The sequence below is a fragment of the Pleurodeles waltl genome, chromosome 3_1 (assembly GCF_031143425.1).
Source record: "Pleurodeles waltl isolate 20211129_DDA chromosome 3_1, aPleWal1.hap1.20221129, whole genome shotgun sequence".
Lineage (NCBI taxonomy): Eukaryota > Metazoa > Chordata > Amphibia > Caudata > Salamandridae > Pleurodeles > Pleurodeles waltl.
The window spans coordinates 1,237,200,831-1,237,219,763 of record NC_090440.1 but is presented as its reverse complement, the minus strand read 5'-3'; positions in this window follow the sequence as shown (position 1 = coordinate 1,237,219,763).

Here is an 18,933-nt window from a genome sequence, read left to right as displayed (position 1 = left end):
TTTCTAAGTTGGTCTCCGGCGACGTGGGACTCCTTTGTGCAACTTCGGCGAGCACCGTTTCACGCATCCTCGTAGTGCCTGTTTCTGGCACTTCTCCGGGTGCTACCTGCTTCAGTGAGGGCTCCTTGTCTTGCTCGACGTCCCCTCTCTCTGCAGGTCCAATTTGCGACCTCCTGGTCCCTCCTGGGCCCCAGCAGCGTCCAAAAACGCCAAACGCACGATTTGCGTGTAGCAAGGCTTGTTGGCGTCCATCCGGCGGGAAAACACTTCTGCACGACTCTCCAAGGCGTGGGGGATCCATCCTCCAAAGGGGAAGTCTCTAGCCCTTGTCGTTCCTGCAGTATTCACAGTTCTTCAGCCTAGTAAGAGCTTCTTTGCACCAACCGCTGGCATTTCTTGGGCATCTGCCCATCTCCGAGCTGCTTGTGACTTTTGGACTTGGTCCCCTTGTTCCACAGGTACCTTCAGACAGGAATCCATCGTTGTTGCATTGCTGATTTGTGTTTTCCTTGCATTCTCCCTCTAACACGACTATTTTGTCCTTAGGGGAACTTTGGTGCACTTTGCACTCACTTTTCAGGGTCTTGGGGAGGGTTATTTTTCTAACTCTCACTATTTTCTAATAGTCCCAGCGACCCTCTACAAGGTCACATAGGTTTGGGGTCCATTCGTGGTTCACATTCCACTTTTGGAGTATATGGTTTGTGTTGCCCCTATCCCTATGTTTCCCCATTGCATCCTATTGTAATTATACATTGTTTGCACTGTTTTCTAAGACTATACTGCATATTTTTGCTATTGTGTATATATATCTTGTGTATATTTCCTATCCTCTCACTGAGGGTACACTCTAAGATACTTTGGCATATTGTCATAAAAATAAAGTACCTTTATTTTTAGTATAACTGTGTATTGTGTTTTCTTATGATATTGTGCATATGACACTAAGTGGTACTGTAGTAGCTTCACACGTCTCCTAGTTCAGCCTGAGCTGCTTTGCTAAGCTACCATTATCTATCAGCCTAAGCTGCTAGACACCCTATACACTAATAAGGGATAACTGGGCCTGGTGCAAGGTGCAAGTACCCCTTGGTACTCACTACAAGCCAGTCCAGCCTCCTACATTGGTTGTGCAGTGGTGGGATAAGTGCTTTGAGACTACTTACCACTCTTGTCATTGTACTTTTCATAAGAGAAAAATATACAAAACAAGGTCAGTGTATATACACATAGCCAAAAAGTTTTGCATTTCCTCTTTTCACTCTTTTCTAAGTGCTGAAAAGTACTTCTAAACTTTCAAAAAGTTCTTAAAAGTTTAAAAAGTTTTTTCTGTCTTTCCAAAAAGTTCTGAAAACTTTTTTTCTCTTTGTCTATCACTTTAACTCTCTCTAAAAATGTCTGGCACAGGCCAAAAAGTTGAACTGTCCAAACTTGCATATGATCACCTTAGCTGGAAAGGAGCAAGGAGTCTCTGCATAGAGAGAGGTTTGAGTGTAGGGAAGAATCCTTCTTTAGAACTGTTAATTAATATGCTTAGAGTACAGGATAAGGCCATAAGTGCCCAATCTGTTGAAAAAGTAGCTAATGGTTCTCAATCTGATCCAGGGACTCCCCCAGGAAAAGGTTCAGGAAAGAAACTTCTCAGCCTGCCCATTACTAGACAGTCTAGCATAGTTGGTACAGAGGTTGAATCACATCATACTGATGATGTGCTCTCACATTATACTGGTAGCCAAGCTGTTAGGGTGCCCTCTGTAAGGGACAGGTCTCCTTCTGTTCATTCCCATCATACCTCTGTATCTAGAAATGTCCCTCCCACCCACCCTGATGACAGATTGTTAGAAAGGGAGCTCAATAGATTGAGAGTGGAACAAACCAGACTGAAGCTCAAGAAGCAACAGCTGGATTTGGATAGACAGTCTTTAGAAGTAGAGAGGGAAAGACAGAAGTTGGGTTTAGAAACCCATGGTGGCAGCAGCAGTATTCCCCATAGTCATCCTGCAAAAGAACATGATTCCAGGAATCTGCACAAGATAGTTCCCCCTTATAAGGAGGGGGATGACATTAACAAGTGGTTTGCTGCACTTGAGAGGGCCTGTGTTGTACAGGATGTCCCTCAAAGGCAGTGGGCTGCTATCCTATGGCTATCATTTAGTGGAAAGGGTAGGGATAGACTCCTTACTGTGAAAGAAAGTGATGCCAATAATTTTACAGTTCTTAAGAATGCACTCCTGGATGGTTATGGCTTAACCACTGAACAGTACAGGATAAAGTTCAGAGAGACCAAAAAGGAGTCTTCACAAGACTGGGTTGATTTCATTGACCATTCAGTGAAGGCCTTGGAGGGGTGGTTACATGGCAGTAAAGTTACTGATTATGAAAGCCTGTATAACACAATCCTGAGAGAGCATATACTTAATAATTGTGTGTCTGATTTGTTGCACCAGTACCTGGTAGACTCTGATCTGACCTCTCCCCAAGAATTGGGAAAGAAGGCAGACAAATGGGTCAGAACAAGGGTGAACAGAAAAGTTCATACAGGGGGTGACAAAGATGGCAATAAGAAGAAAGATGGTGAAAAATCTCAAGATAAGCATGGGGATAAGGGTAAAACCAAAGATCCCACTTCAAATCTTAAACACTCTTCAGAGGGTGGGGATAAAACAAATTCTTCCTCTTCTTCCCAACCTGCACACATTAAAAAGCCTTGGTGCTTTGTGTGTAAAAACAGAGGCCATAGGCCAGGGGATAAGTCCTGTCCAGGTAAACCCCCTGAGCCTACCACCACTAATACAGCAAGCTCTAGTGCCCCTAGCAGTAGTGGTACTAGTGGTGGGACTGCTGGCAACAGTCAAGCAAAGGGTGTAGTTGGGTTCACTTATGGGTCCATAGTGGAAACTGATGTAATCAGTCCCAAGACAGTTTCTGTCACACCTAGTGGCATTGGCCTTGCCACACTGGCTGCTTGTCCCCTTACAATGGATAAGTACAGGCAGACAGTTTCAATAAATGGTGTTGAGGCCTTGGCCTACAGGGACACAGGTGCCAGTTTCACTTTGGTGACTGAAAACCTAGTGCCTCCTGAACAACACATCATTGGACAACAGTATAAGATTATTGATGTCCATAACTCCACTAAGTTTCTTCCCTTAGCTATAATTCAGTTTAGTTGGGGTGGAGTTACTGGCCCTAAGCAGGTGGTGGTATCACCTAGCTTACCTGTAGACTGTCTCTTAGGTAATGACCTAGAGGCCTCAGGTTGGGCAGATGTAGAGTTTTATGCCCATGCAGCCATGCTGGGCATCCCTGAGGAATTGTTCCCTCTCATTTCTACTGAAATGAAAAAGCAAAGGAGAGAAGGCCTGAAAACTCAGGATCCCTCTCCATCAACAGGTAAAAAGGGTATCACAGTATCCCCTAACCACCCTACCATTCAGGATACCATTCCGGTGGTGGGAGAAACCTCTCCTGGGGTGGCACCTGTTCCAAGGGAATCATCAGCTGGCAAAGCTGGACTCCCTGAGGTAGAAGTACCTCTCTGTGGGATAACTAACATTGGTGAGAAAAAGAGCACCATTTTAGTTAACATGGAGCATCCCTCCAACCCTCCCAGAGAAACTTTAGTGCAGAAACTCTGCACTGCCTCACAACACTTAGGACAGCATCCCTGCCCTAGTGTGGAGCTGATAGGACAGCATCCCTGCCCTGCTCCAACTCAAGAGAAACAGCATCCCTGTTCTCTCTTCCAGCCAGATGGACAAAGTTTTTGCCCAGCTATGGCTTTTCTGAGACAGCATCCCTGTCTGGCATTTCCATCACTACAAATAGGTTCAGTGGACAATTCCCACTGCTCTAAACTAAAACTTACTGATAGAAACTCTGAAAATACATCTTCACATTATTGCTTAGCTAAAAAACTTCAAACAGGGTGGTTTACATCCCCACAGGGAAGTAACCATATAGTGGATGATAAAGGGAGTAACCAGTCTATTGCAGAGCTACTCTCTACTTATCACCACTTAGACAATAAAGTCTCAACTGGCCAAGGTTAGCCTTATTGTCCTTCGTTTGGGGGGGGGTTGTGTGAGAAGGTAGCCTCTTTCTAGCCTTGTTACCCCCACTTTTGGCCTGTTTGTGAGTGTATGTCAGGGTGTTTGTCACTGTTTTCACTGTCTCACTGGGATCCTGATAGCCAGGCCTCAGTGCTCATAGTGAAAACACTATGTTTTCAGTATGGTTGTTATGTGTCACTGGGATCCTGCTAGTCAGGACCCCAGTGCTCATAGGTTTGTGGCCTATATGTATGTGTCACTGGGACCCTGTCACACAGGGCCCCAGTGCTCATAGGTGTGCATGTATATGTTCCCTGTGTGGTGCCTAACTGTCTCACTGAGGCTCTGCTAACCAGAACCTCAGTGGTTATGCTCTCTCATTACTTTCAAATTGTCACTAACAGGCTAGTGACCAATTTTACCAATTTACATTGGCTTACTGGAACACCCTTATAATTCCCTAGTATATGGTACTGAGGTACCCAGGGTATTGGGGTTCCAGGAGATCCCTATGGGCTGCAGCACTTCTTTTGCCACCCATAGGGAGCTCTGACAATTCTTACACAGGCCTGCCACAGCAGCCTGAGTGAAATAACGTCCACGTTATTTCACAGCCATTTTACACTGCACTTAAGTAACTTATAAGTCACCTATATGTCTAACCTTTACCTGGTAAAGGTTAGGTGCAAAGTTACTTAGTGTGAGGGCACCCTGGCACTAGCCAAGGTGCCCCCACATTGTTCAGAGCCAATTCCCTGAACTTTGTGAGTGCGGGGACACCATTACACGCGTGCACTACATATAGGTCACTACCTATATGTAGCTTCACCATGGTAACTCCGAATATGGCCATGTAACATGTCTATGATCATGGAATTGCCCCCTCTATGCCATCCTGGCATAGTTGGCACAATCCCATGATCCCAGTGGTCTGTAGCACAGACCCTGGTACTGCCAAACTGCCCTTCCTGGGGTTTCACTGCAGCTGCTGCTGCTGCCAACCCCTCAGACAGGCAGCTGCCCTCCTGGGGTCCAGCCAGGCCTGGCCCAGGATGGCAGAACAAAGAACTTCCTCTGAGAGAGGGTGTGACACCCTCTCCCTTTGGAAAATGGTGTGAAGGCAGGGGAGGAGTAGCCTCCCCCAGCCTCTGGAAATGCTTTGTTGGGCACAGATGTGCCCAATTCTGCATAAGCCAGTCTACACCGGTTCAGGGACCCCTTAGCCCCTGCTCTGGCGCGAAACTGGACAAAGGAAAGGGGAGTGACCACTCCCCTGACCTGCACCTCCCCTGGGAGGTGTCCAGAGCTCCTCCAGTGTGCTCCAGACCTCTGCCATCTTGGAAACAGAGGTGCTGCTGGCACACTGGACTGCTCTGAGTGGCCAGTGCCACCAGGTGACGTCAGAGACTCCTTGTGATAGGCTCCTTCAGGTGTTAGTAGCCTTTCCTCTCTCCTAGGTAGCCAAACCCTCTTTTCTGGCTATTTAGGGTCTCTGTCTCTGGGGAAACTTTAGATAACGAATGCATGAGCTCAGCCGAGTTCCTCTGCATCTCCCTCTTCACCTTCTGATAAGGAATCGACCGCTGACCGCGCTTGAAGCCTGCAAACCTGCAACATAGTAGCAAAGACGACTACTGCAACTCTGTAACGCTGATCCTGCCGCCTTCTCGACTGTTTTCCTGCTTGTGCATGCTGTGGGGGTAGTCTGCCTCCTCTCTGCACCAGAAGCTCCGAAGAAATCTCCCGTGGGTCGACGGAATCTTCCCCCTGCAACCGCAGGCACCAAAAAGCTGCATCTCCGGTCCCTTGGGTCTCCTCTCAGCACGACGAGCGAGGTCCCTCGAATCCAGCGACACCGTCCAAGTGACCCCCACAGTCCAGTGACTCTTCAGCCCAAGTTTGGTGGAGGTAAGTCCTTGCCTCACCTCGCTGGGCTGCATTGCTGGGAACCGCGACTTTGCAAGCTTCTCCGGCCCCTGTGCACTTCCGGCGGAAATCCTTCGTGCACAGCCAAGCCTGGGTCCACGGCACTCTAACCTGCATTGCACGACTTTCTAAGTTGGTCTCCGGCGACGTGGGACTCCTTTGTGCAACTTCGGCGAGCACCGTTTCACGCATCCTCGTAGTGCCTGTTTCTGGCACTTCTCCGGGTGCTACCTGCTTCAGTGAGGGCTCCTTGTCTTGCTCGACGTCCCCTCTCTCTGCAGGTCCAATTTGCGACCTCCTGGTCCCTCCTGGGCCCCAGCAGCGTCCAAAAACGCCAAACGCACGATTTGCGTGTAGCAAGGCTTGTTGGCGTCCATCCGGCGGTAAAACACTTCTGCACGACTCTCCAAGGCATGGGGGATCCATCCTCCAAAGGGGAAGTCTCTAGCCCTTGTCGTTCCTGCAGTATTCACAGTTCTTCAGCCTAGTAAGAGCTTCTTTGCACCAACCGCTGGCATTTCTTGGGCATCTGCCCATCTCCGAGCTGCTTGTGACTTTTGGACTTGGTCCCCTTGTTCCACAGGTACCTTCAGACAGGAATCCATCGTTGTTGCATTGCTGATTTGTGTTTTCCTTGCATTCTCCCTCTAACACGACTATTTTGTCCTTAGGGGAACTTTGGTGCACTTTGCACTCACTTTTCAGGGTCTTGGGGAGGGTTATTTTTCTAACTCTCACTATTTTCTAATAGTCCCAGCGACCCTCTACAAGGTCACATAGGTTTGGGGTCCATTCGTGGTTCACATTCCACTTTTGGAGTATATGGTTTGTGTTGCCCCTATCCCTATGTTTCCCCATTGCATCCTATTGTAATTATACATTGTTTGCACTGTTTTCTAAGACTATACTGCATATTTTTGCTATTGTGTATATATATCTTGTGTATATTTCCTATCCTCTCACTGAGGGTACACTCTAAGATACTTTGGCATATTGTCATAAAAATAAAGTACCTTTATTTTTAGTATAACTGTGTATTGTGTTTTCTTATGATATTGTGCATATGACACTAAGTGGTACTGTAGTAGCTTCACACGTCTCCTAGTTCAGCCTGAGCTGCTTTGCTAAGCTACCATTATCTATCAGCCTAAGCTGCTAGACACCCTATACACTAATAAGGGATAACTGGGCCTGGTGCAAGGTGCAAGTACCCCTTGGTACTCACTACAAGCCAGTCCAGCCTCCTACACACAAACCCAAAACAGGTAAGCAACAGTAAGAAAAGTAGTGCAAACAAAGTAGAATCACAATAGGATGCAATAGGTAGACATAGGCCTAGGGGCAACACAAACCGTATACTCTAAAAGTGGAATGCGAATCATGAATGGACCCCAGGCCTATGGGAGGTTGTAGAGGGTCACTGGGACTGTGAGAAAACAGTAAGGGTGTCCAAGATACCCCACCCCAAGACCCTGAAAAGTAGGAGTAAAGTTTCCCTACTACCCCAGAAAGACACAATAGTCGTGATAGGGGATTCTTCAAGAACCACAAGCACCAGCAAAACACTGAAGATGGATTCCTGGACCTGAGGACCTGTAAAGGAAGGGGACCAAGTCCAAGAGTCACAAAAGTGTCCGGGGGGGAAGGAGCCCAATAAACCCTGGATGAAGATGCAAAAGGGCTGCCTCCAGGTGGAAGAAGCCAAAGATTCTGCAACAACGAAAAGGGCTAGGAACTTCTCATTTGAAAAGAAGATGTCCCACAGTGGGCTGGAGGTTGCAGAAGTGTTTCCAGGCAGAAATACTGCAAACAAGCCTTGCTAGATGCAAGAGTTGCAGTTGAGGTTTGTGGGTGCTGCTGGGGAGCAGGAAGGACCAGGATGTCGCCCCTTGGAGGAGGAGACAGACGAGGGCTCAGCAACTCAGAGAGCCCCCACAGAAGCAGGCAGCATCTGGAGAAGTACTGGAACAGGCACTTAGAAAATCTGAGGACAGCAATCAACTCAGAGTCACAAAGGAGGGTCCCACGACGTTGGAGTCCAACTCAGTGAGTTGGGCAATGCAGGGCGGAGTGCTGGGGACCCAGTCTAGGTTGTGCACAAAGGAATCCTTGGAGAAGTGCACAGAAGCCGGAGCAGCTGCAAACCACGCAGTATACAGGTTTGCTGTCTGCGTGGGAAGGCAAGGACTTACCTCCACCAAATTTGGACAGAAGGGCCACTGGACTGTGGGAAACACTTGGACCCAGCTCCTGTGTTCCAGGGACCACGCTCGTCAGGATGAGAGGGGACCCAGAGGACCGGTGATGCAGTAATTTGGAGCCTGCGTTGGCAGGGGGAAGATTCCGTCGACCCACGGGAGATTTCTTCTTGGCTTCCAGTGCAGGCTGAAGGCAGACAGCCCTCAGAGCATGCACCCCAGGAAACAGTCGAGAAAGCCGGCAGGATGAGGCGCTACAATGTTGCTGGTAGTCCTCTTGATACTTTGTTGCGGTTTTGCAGGCGTCCTGGAGCAGTCAGCGGTCGATCCTTGGCAGAAGTCGAAGAGGGAAGTGCAGAGGAGCTCTGGTGAGCTCTTGCATTCATTATCTGAGGAATAGTCCAGAGGAGAGACCCTAAATAGCCCAAAAAGGAGGTTTGGCCACTGAGAAAGGAAGCTTGGCTACTAAGAGAGGTAAGCACCTATCAGGAGGGGTCTCCGACATCACCTGCTGGCACTGGCCACTCAGAGCTGTCCATTGTGCCCCAACACCTCTGAATCCAAGATGGCAGAGGTCTGGGACACACTGGAGGAGCTCTGGGCACCTCCTCTGGTAGGTGCTGGTCAGGGGATTGGTCACTCCCCTTTCCTTTGTCCAGTTGCGCACCAGAGCAGGGCTGGGGGATCCCTGAACCGGTGTAAACTGGCTTATGCAGAGATGGGCACCATCTGTGCCCATCAAAGCATTTCCAGAGGCTGGGGGAGGCTGCTCCTCCCCAGCCCTTCACACCTATTTCCAAAGGGAGAGGGTGGAACACCCTCTCTCAGAGGAAATCCTTTGTTCTGCCTTCCTGGGACCGGGCTGCCCAGGCCGCAGGGGGGCAGAAACCTGTCTGAGGGGTTGGCAGCAGCTGCAGTGGAAACCCCCGGAAAGAAAGTTTGGCAGTAACCGGGTTTTGTGCTAGAGACCCAGGGATGCATGTAGTTCTCCCCCCAATACCAGAATGGTATTGGAGTAACAATTCCATGTTCCTAGACATGTTATGTGGCCATGTTGGGAGTTACCATGGTGACGCCACATAAAGGTATTGACCTATATGTAGTGCACGTGTGTAATGGTGACCCCGCACTCACAAAGTCCGGTGATACAGTTAGGCACCATACAGGGAACACATATAGGCCACAAACCTATGAGCAGTGGGGTCCTGGCTAGCAGGATCCCAGTGACACATATCAAACACACTGACAACATAGGGTTTTCACTATGAGCACTGGCCCTTGCTAGCAGGATCCCAGTGAGACAGTAAAAACACCCTGACATATGCTCACAAACAGCCCAAAAGGGGGGGGTAACAAGGCTAGAAAGAGGCTACCTTCCTACATGTCTGTAATACAGACACCCCTGCATCATGGTGCACCAGAGCAGGAGAGAGCTGAAGAGTACCTTATCTTAGTAGGTGTGAAGCTTTCCAACCCTCTTCCATTTGTGCAGTACAGTGCAACATCTTGCCTTGCTGCACTGCTTCACGTACAGTCCAACTAAACATGCCTAATGTGCATGCTTGGACTGCCTAATGTTATTCCATCTGCTCTCAGGAAGATGTAGGCAGGTTAAGTGAAAATTACCCTGCCTTTCACATTCCTCCTTACTTCACCTCACCTCTTCCATCCCAACCACCTCTCTTGTTGCCTTTTTTGCTACCTATGATACATCTAACCCCATCTCTATCTCAACTCTCTCTACCTCAACCCTCAATGTATCCCATTACCTTAATTCTCTCTACGTTTTCATAGCCATATCACTAGCTCTCTTTACCTCATTACCTAAGTATAAAACCTGATTTATGAAACGACCAATGGTTCTCTATCTGTTTGTTCTGCCTAACTCTCTGTATTTTTTCTTTCTGGCGTCTTCACCTCTCTGTCTTTACATTACCTCTCCCTCTGCTCCACCTATTCCTTCGTCTCAGCAGTATCTTTATCGCCCCCAATATCTCACTTTAATATTCTTTTTCTTATATCTAAATCCTCCCTGTTTCCCTATCTCTTCTATGTATCATACTCTTCAGAGTCAGAGGTTACTGTCTAGCCTCAGAAAACTATTCTTCAGAATATGGAGAGGATCGTTAAGTCAGAGACTTGAAGAAAAAAATCACCAGATTTCAGCTGATGGAACAGTAAAAATTATGGGAGCAGTGCATTTATATTTCTTCTCTTGCAGCAAAAATGTAAGTTATGAAGGGGGGTTTATTTACAAGTATACATATGGCAACTAAAAGTACAACAGCAAGGTCTGTATGCCTATGTCCTACTTTAATATAATGCACTATTCTACTAAAAAGCCGCCACATCACTCTTAGCTTGTCTTTCTCATAATGGGCAGAGCAGGCTGGTGGACCCTGCATTCTATTTAATATATTGTTACAAGACGAGACAATCTAGATATCTGCACAGAACAAATGGCTTTTTCAATGCTTGTTAAAGCTTTCTTTTGGTGGTATTTGGCTAGTGAACACTATTGGCTTGAAGTTTCAGCTGTTTTTGCTCGCTTCTGTTTTGGATATCTCACCACATAATTCTATATTGCTTATTAGCATCATGAGAGCTTAACTTAGCTGAAAATATGTAACTAATTCAAAGGAGTTCAGAACAGAGAGAATCAAAATATGTCTTGCCCTAGGCTCCAAAAATCATTAAGATCACTCTGCCACCTAGGAACATCTGTACAGTTGTGTCAGAGTGAGATGTACCGCACCTCAACGAGCCAGCAGGGCTAGTGTCAGTTGCGAACCTAGCACGCAAGAGTAAAGATAAGTCAAATGTCCAATGCGCTATGCTTCTCTGAAAGATCATCAGAAATGTCAAAACATTGTTTCATGTGCGCGGGGCCTGTCCTGATGATCTCTTAGCAAGTCGGAAAAGCCAATATTTTTAGCTATTGCACATCACACTAAATGCACACAGACAACCAGAAGCACACAAACACTGAGACAGAGCAACACAGTGTCAGGCTGTAATGGGGGTTTGGGGGGAGCGAGGGCTTGCCCGGTCTCCCCCCGGGCATATCGGGCGTGGGTGGTACGATCCACCTCACGATACCCGATTGGCTGAGTTTAGGGCAGGGGTGGGTTTAGGGATAGGTGTATATATGGTGGGCTGGCTGTGGGCGGCCTCTTTGGTCGTCTTGTCACACCCTAGGCAGTTCTGCTGTAGGAATATTTTGTGTGTAGGTAGGCCTTAGAATCTAGTGTTTGGAGGTTAATAGTTGGTAGTTTATATATATGCTTGTAGATTATGGCGAAGTCAGAGAAGGTGCTGCAGGCTTTGAGAATGCTGCAGGAGGAGGGCAGGGAGGATTTATTGCATGAAAGTGCTTTAGGTTTGGAGGGAGAAGGGATAAAACGGCCTCAGAGGGTGTCGTCTGAGGGCGTGGCAGCAGCAGTTATTGCTTGCTCGCCACCGGTGTCAGGTAAGAAATGTAGGCAAAAAAGTGTTATGGGGAGGAAATATGCTCAGGCGGCAGTTCTGGATGTAGCGGCAGAAGATTTCCAGTTGCAGGACTTACCGGGTGTTAGTGGAGTCAGGCGGGGCGGGTCAAGGCTGGCTAGGCATGCGGGAGCATCGTTGCAGCAGCGTGTGGCCTCTCGGGGGAGAGGCGCTGCCGATAAGGGTGCGGTGGCATCATTTCGGCGCATGAGGGCGGAGGCAGGATCGCTTGCACATGCACCCGCTAGTGGTCGGAAAGCGGACCGGGCACTGCAACTAGCTCCACTCTCCTCGCAAAAGAGAGGCAAGCGAGGAGAGGGAGATTTAGAGGAAAGTACCCTGGCAGGTACTTTCAAAATGGTGGCGCGCGTCGGAGATCGGCAGGAGCCGATCATTATTAATTCTGATTCTGATGGGGACGACCCCTTGGGCACTGGGGGCACAAAAAAAATCTTTGACTGGGTTTAATTTGGAGGAAGGGGGGAGGCTAACATGTTTATTCAGTGGGTGCCTAAATTGGTTAGCCCTATGCTGCACAAGGTGCAGCAGTGGGGGGTGGAGAATAGGACTCTGGTGCAAACAGGTTTAATGGATGTTAGTACTCAAGGTGAATGCATGCTAGAGGAAGTGACCTTTGAGGATGGGCAGTTGGTTGAGGGTCTGGGTAGTGGACGGGTTAGTGGAGTTTTTAGGGCAGGCAGTGACTATAGTGGGCCAGGGTGTGGTAAGTCGATTGCTTTGGGCGGGCAAGAGGAGCGCTTGTCAAAGGCAGGGCAAGGGCGCCTGCTTTCATCTCAGGACACACGGTGGGGGTTAGTACACCCCTGAGACACCGGCAAGAAGAGAAGGTGAGACCTGGAGCGGCTCACCTGACATCGGGGGAGTCATTAGCGTTGTTGCAGGTGCGGAAAAGACATACAGATGATGAGCCTTCTGCTAGCCGGGGCGCTAGCCATTTTAATTGGGATGTAGGTTTCGACAAAGCCCTGGATTTTGATGATGTTAATGAGAGTGATATGGGAGAGGCTGATTTAGTGGAAGTAGGTGGGAAAGGAAATAACCAGTCTCGGAGTTCTGATGTTTTGCAGGGTCAGAAGAGATTGGCGGTCCGGAGCTCCCATAGAGATGGCGACAGGATTGCATCTGGTTCGGCGTGGAATCTTCCTAGAGGTAAGGACAAAGGTACTATGTGTGAACGGGGAAAGGGGGGTTGGGGGAGAGAGGTCAATAGGGGCAAGGGTGAGGGTGCAGGATATGGGAATACAGACGGTCAATGTTAATAATGAGGGGGAGACGTCCAAAGTAGGTGTTTCGGAGGTAAGTGCGTCGGTAAAAGATAAGGCAGAAACGGTAAGTGCTACGAGGGAACAAGGTACGGACGGTAAAGCTGGCGCATCTGGTGGGAGTGTGAAGAATAAAAAGCTGCCTTACATGGGAGTGTCGATGCCTTTGGGGGCACATCTCACTCAATCTTTGAAGGACAAGATTTGTAAAGGGGAGTTTATTGATGTGTTCAAATTGTTACAAAGGGAGATACAAGCTAAAGAGGGGGCAAAGGAGGAGGAATTGGAATTGGCCAGGCGGCCTAAAGTGCCAACTACCATCGAGAATTGGACCTCAGCATTTCTGATTTACGCTAGTGTAATACATGGATGTAGTGCGTAGGGCCCAGATGGATTATGGAGGTTTTGGTTGGTTTCGATATGATGAGGAGTTTAGAGCTCGCATGGCGATTTATCCTGATAAAGAATGGGGGGAGATTGATAATGAGTTATGGATGCAATGGTTGAGGTCAGGTAGGAATGCACCGGTTCTACATATGGCTAGTGGTTTACCGTTGCAGTATAAGCCCTTTCAGGGCCGCCCCACCCAATTTGGGGTGGGGAATAGTGCAGGAGGCGCGTTGCCACAGAATGGAGCTTGCTGGGCGTTTAACAGTGGAGGGTGTACGAGGCAGCAGTGTAGATTTAGGCACGATTGCTCCAGTTGTGGGGGCAGGCACCCGGTTTTCCAATGTTTCAGGGGCTTGCATTGGGGAGGACAAGGACAGCAAGGGCGAGGTGCCGACAGGGGTAGAGGTTTCTCACAACATGTTGTTGGAAAAGGGCCCTACTCCTATTAATTTGGAGGTTTTATGTTTTTGGTTACAAGGTTATCCATGGGAGTTAGAGGCTAAGACCTTAGAGTGGGGTTTTAGAGTTGGCTTTAGGTTGTGTTATCAAGGTCCAAGAGTTCGGAGATGAGCCAAGAATTTAAAGTCAGCCTCAGATTACCCTTTACTGGGAAGGATTGTTGGCCCTTTTTATAGTTGGCCTGTGGAGAATCTGACCATTTCCCCATTAGGAGTTGTACCAAAGAAACAGAAAGGAGAGTTTAGATTGATTCACCATTTGTCTTGGCCAGCGGGTGCTTCTATCAATGATTTTATCTCCACGGAGGATTCCGTCGTTCATTATGCTTCGTTGGATAAAGCTGTTGCTTTGGTGAAACATTGTGGTAGAGCTGCACTGATGGCAAAGTCAGATATTCAGTCGGCATTCAGGCTTCTTCTTGTGCATCCAGATGATTTCTCTTTGTTGGGTATTCAGTTTGAGGGAGCTATCTACGTAGATAGGATGTTGCCTATGGGTTGTTCTGTTTCTTGTTCACTTTTCTAAATGTTCAGTTCTTTTTTGCAGTGGTATTTTCAGTGCAGGACAGGTCATAAGTTGGTTATGCATTACTTAGATGATTTCTTCTTTGTAGGTGCGTCGGGATCTGCTGATTGTGAGGAGGCTTTAGGTGGTTTTCAGAGAGTCATGGTGGAATTGGGGGTGCCTTTGGCGCCGGAAAAGACTCAGGGGCCAACAACTTGTTTGAGTTTTTTGGGTATGGAACTGGACTCGCAAAGAATGGAAATTAGATTGCCGTCAGACAAGGTGCTTTTGTTGATTGGTTTGCTGGAAGAGGCGGTCAGTAAACCAAAATTGGAATTGAGGGAGATTCAATGTTTACTAGGCCATTTGAATTTTGCTTGCAAAGTGGTGAGACTAGGCAGGGCTTTTTAAAGGAGGTTGGGTTTTTCGATATTCGCCTACAGGCAAGTGTTCATGAGGACTTGAGGATGTGGATTGTGTTTTTGAAGGATTTTAATGGAGTCACTATGTTGGTGGATGATGTTGAATGGTTTTGGCAGGTTCAAATTTTTTCTGATGCTGCGGGCGCTCACGGTTTTGGACTTTTTTGGGACAGTCATTGGGCTGCGGAAGCATGGCCGTTGGAATGGAAGGAAGTTCGTCATAGCATTGCTTTTTTGGAATTCTTCCCATTGGTGGTAGCTCTGGCCATTTGGGGGCACGCCTTGGCTAACAGGAATATTATTTTCAAAGTGGACAATCAGACAGTTGTGAATTTGGTTAATGGTCAAAAGGCCAAAGATGAAAAGGTTTTGCGTCTGTTGCGGTTATTCTTGTTGAAGTGTTTGCAATTCAGTATTTTGTTTAAAGCCCGTTACATTCCCAGGGACTTTGTGGGAGTTGGGAATTAAAGGATGTTGGAATTGATTCAGCATTCTTTGGCTCCATCAACGAGGAAAAGCTATAAGCAGGCTTGGATGGAATTTTTAGCGTCAGGGGTGGTTAGAAGAGTGCAGGGGGACGTAGTCATAAAGCAGAGAAGGGAAGACGCTGTACGTTTTATCATGCAACAGGTAGACTTGGGTTTGTCTGCGGTGAGTATTTCAGGTAAGTTGGCTGGCATTGCTTTTTATGGTAAGTATTTTTGGGGTTATGACCCAGTGGAAGGGGAAATTTGTAGAAGGATTCTGCCTGGTTGGGCTAGGGAGGGGACGTGGTAGACAACCCACTATAAAGTTAAGGCTATTAAGAGATATTATTGGAATCTGGAGGGAAGTTTGTTTTATGCACTGGGAGGAGCAGTTGATGGCTTTGTGCATGTCATGGCTTTTCCATGGTGCTTTTCGAGTTTCGGAGTTATTGGGTCTGAGGGATAGCGAGGGGATTTTGTTTTCTGAGGTTCAGGAGTGTCAAGATTTATTGTATGTGTGGTTACGGGCCTCGAAGACGGATCAGTTAGGGAAGGGTAGAGAAGTGATATTGCGAGGGGCACAATTTCCTGAAGGGCCAGTGTTGTGTTGGAGGAGTTTTGCAGGTAGGTTGCCGGTCGGCTCACGGCTGGTATTTATGCATGAAGATGGGTCTTGTTTACGCTCATCTCAGCTGCTGTCGGTTTTGAAAACATGTTTAAAACATTTGGGTTTAGATTCCAGCCAGTATGGTACTCATTCCTTTAGAATTGGGGCTGCCTCAGAGGCTAGGCAGCAAGGGCTATCAGACAGGGCAATTATGCAGCTGGGCCATTGGAAATCACAATGCTTTAGGCGTTATATTAGGCCCTGTGTTTTTGAGGATTTTTGATGGTACACAATTTGATTGCTCGGTAATATGTTATCTTGTGTTTTATTTTAGGTTGTGCTGCTGGCCCCCGTGGATCAACGTCCTCAGTTTGGATAGTGGGGCATTCGTTTGTGCGGTGGGCGGAGAAGCAAGCTGCAGAGAGGAGTTTCGGAAGACAGTTGGGTCTGGATGGGGCTAGAATTAGAGTATCATGGTTTGGAAAAAGTGGTATGAGATGGGGGGAACTGTTGTTCGTTTTGTCCAAGAGTTTGTCTCAAGGGATTTGTCCAGATTTATTAGTTATACATTTGGGTGAGAACGATTTAGTGGCGTTGTCTGGAATAGGACTTTTGAAGGTAATGAAAATGGATTTGTTGACTATTAAGCGGAAGTGGGCAGGGACACACATAGGCCCTCATTCTGACCTTGGCGGGCGGCGGAGGCCGCCCGCCAAAGTCCCGCCGTCAGGTTACCGTTCCGCGGTCGAAAGACCGCGGCGGTAATTCTGACTTTCCCGCTGGGCTGGCAGGCGGTCTCGTTCAGACCGCCAGCCAGCCCAGCGGGAAAGACGCTTCCACGATGAAGCCGGCTCGGAATCGAGCCGGCGGAGTGGAAGCTGTGCGACGGGTGCAGTTGCACCCGTCGCGTATTTCACTGTCTGCGCAGCAGACAGTGAAATACATGTAGGGGCCCTCTTACGGGGGCCCCTGCAATGCCCATGCCAGTGGCATGGGCACTGCAGGGGCCCCCAGGGGCCCCGCGACCCCCCCTACCGCCATCCGGATCTCGGCGGTCCGACCGCCGGGATCTGGATGGCGGTAGGGGGGGTCAGAATCCCCGCGGCGGTGCAGCAAGCTGCGCCGCCGCGGAGGATTCAATGGGGCCGCGGTACACTGGCGGGACCCCGCCAGTGGTGCCGGTCCGACCGCGGCTTTACCGCCGCGGTCGGAATCCCCATTGAAGCACCGCCGGCTTGTCGGCGGTGCTCCCGCGGTCCTCCGCCCTGGCGGTCAAAGACCGCCAGGGTCAGAATGAGGGCCATAGTGTGGACGGCACTGGTTACTAGAAGAGTTTAGAGAGGAGCGTTTTCGTTTAAGGGTATTGAGAAGCAGAGGAGGAAGGTTAATAGAGAAATGCAAGGTTTTTGTTTAGCTGAGGGTTTTTCCATTTTGAATCACGGTGATATAGTGCATAATGATCCGCATCTTTATAGGCAGGATGGATTTCATTTGTCGTTCTTGGGCAACAAGTTTTATTTGCTGGAGTTAAGATTGAAAGTCGCTGATTTGTTAGGCGAAAGGTTATGGGATCATCATTGAGGTAGTTAGTTTTGGGGTGGGGCAGGAAAATGCCTGCCGGGTTTTCCTATGTGGCGGGGGGCTTTGCAGATACGCTTTGGGGGGGAAGGGTACGGTGGTGCAAGTTGAGATGACGGGGGTTTTGACAAGGAGTAAAAGGGACGAAAAGGCAAGGTGATGAGATTGAAAAGGGGACAGTACGACAGATGGGTAATGGGTGGGTAGGGGCAAGGGGAGGATGGAAAGGGGGCATTGAAGAAGGGTACGTTTTTAGAGGGTGGGGCTGGGAGGTTTGAGGTTATTTTATGTATTAGTGAGGTTGGGTAGTTTTGTAAGGCAAAATGCCAAGGTTCTATTATCCAGACCTGTTCTATTAAAGCGGCCTTTTAACCCCACTTTTTGAGTGTTGGTGGTTTGTGCAGCCTTGCGCCCGATGGGGGTTTGGGGGAGCGAGGGCTTGCCCGGTCTCCCCCCAGGCATATCGGGCGTGGGTGGTACGATCCACCTCACAACACCCGATTGGCTGAATTTAGAGCAGGGGTGGGTTTAGGGATAGGTGTATATATAGGGTGGGCTGGCTGTGGGCGGCCTCTTTGGTCGTCTTGCCACACCCTAGGGAGTTCTGCTGTAGGAATATTTTGTGCCCTCCCGCCCGCCCGGAGATAGGTTTTTTCTCCTTTATTTTGTTAATCAGTAAAATTTTAGGGGGGGGGATTTTTAAATATTTGATACATGATTGTTGGGTCACAAGTTTTTATTTAGGTAAGTTTTGATAGGACAGGTCTATTGTTGTTGTTTTTGCTTTCTGTACTTTCGTTTCTTTTGTTTTCTTTTGTCGTGGATAGACAGGTCTGGTAGGCGGGGGGCTTTGCAGATACGCTTTGGGGGGGAAGGGTACGGTGGTGCAAGTTAAGATGACGGGGGTTTTGACAAGGAGTAAAAGGGACGAAAAGGCAAGGTGATGAGATTGAAAAGGGGACAGTACGACAGATGGGTAATGGGTTGGTAGGGGCAAGGGGGGGGCTGGAAAGAGGGCATTGAAGAAGGGTAAGTTTTTAGAGGGTGGGGGTTATTTTATGTATTAGTGAGGTTGGGTAGTTTTGTAAGGCAAATTGCCAAGGTTCTATTATCCAGACCTGTTCTATAAAAGCGGCCTTTTAACCCCAATTTTTGAGTGTTGGTGGTTTGTGCAGCCTTGCGCGCCAGATGGAGACAGAGACCACATTGTAATAATGTCAGGTGGGTTAAGATATCCTTAACAGTTAAGTGCCCTCAGACTCACTCTGACACCCTTGCAAAAGGCTGGAGCCTATAGAATAGATTAGTTAAGCTACATCAACTATTCCAACCGAGGGTTTCTCTGCTCCGGACAGGGATAGTAAAGGGTGGGACAGTGACATAAAGGATTAAACAGTCGACAGTGCCTGGGAAGGGAATACGGGTTATGTTTTTACTTCCGGTATTTGAGCAGTGCGAACCTAGGAAAAGAGAAATAGTCGTTGCAATGAGAGGTGGAAACGTACCTCCAGCAATGTTACCACCTCAATGCACAGTTATGGTTTACTGAACCACGTCACGA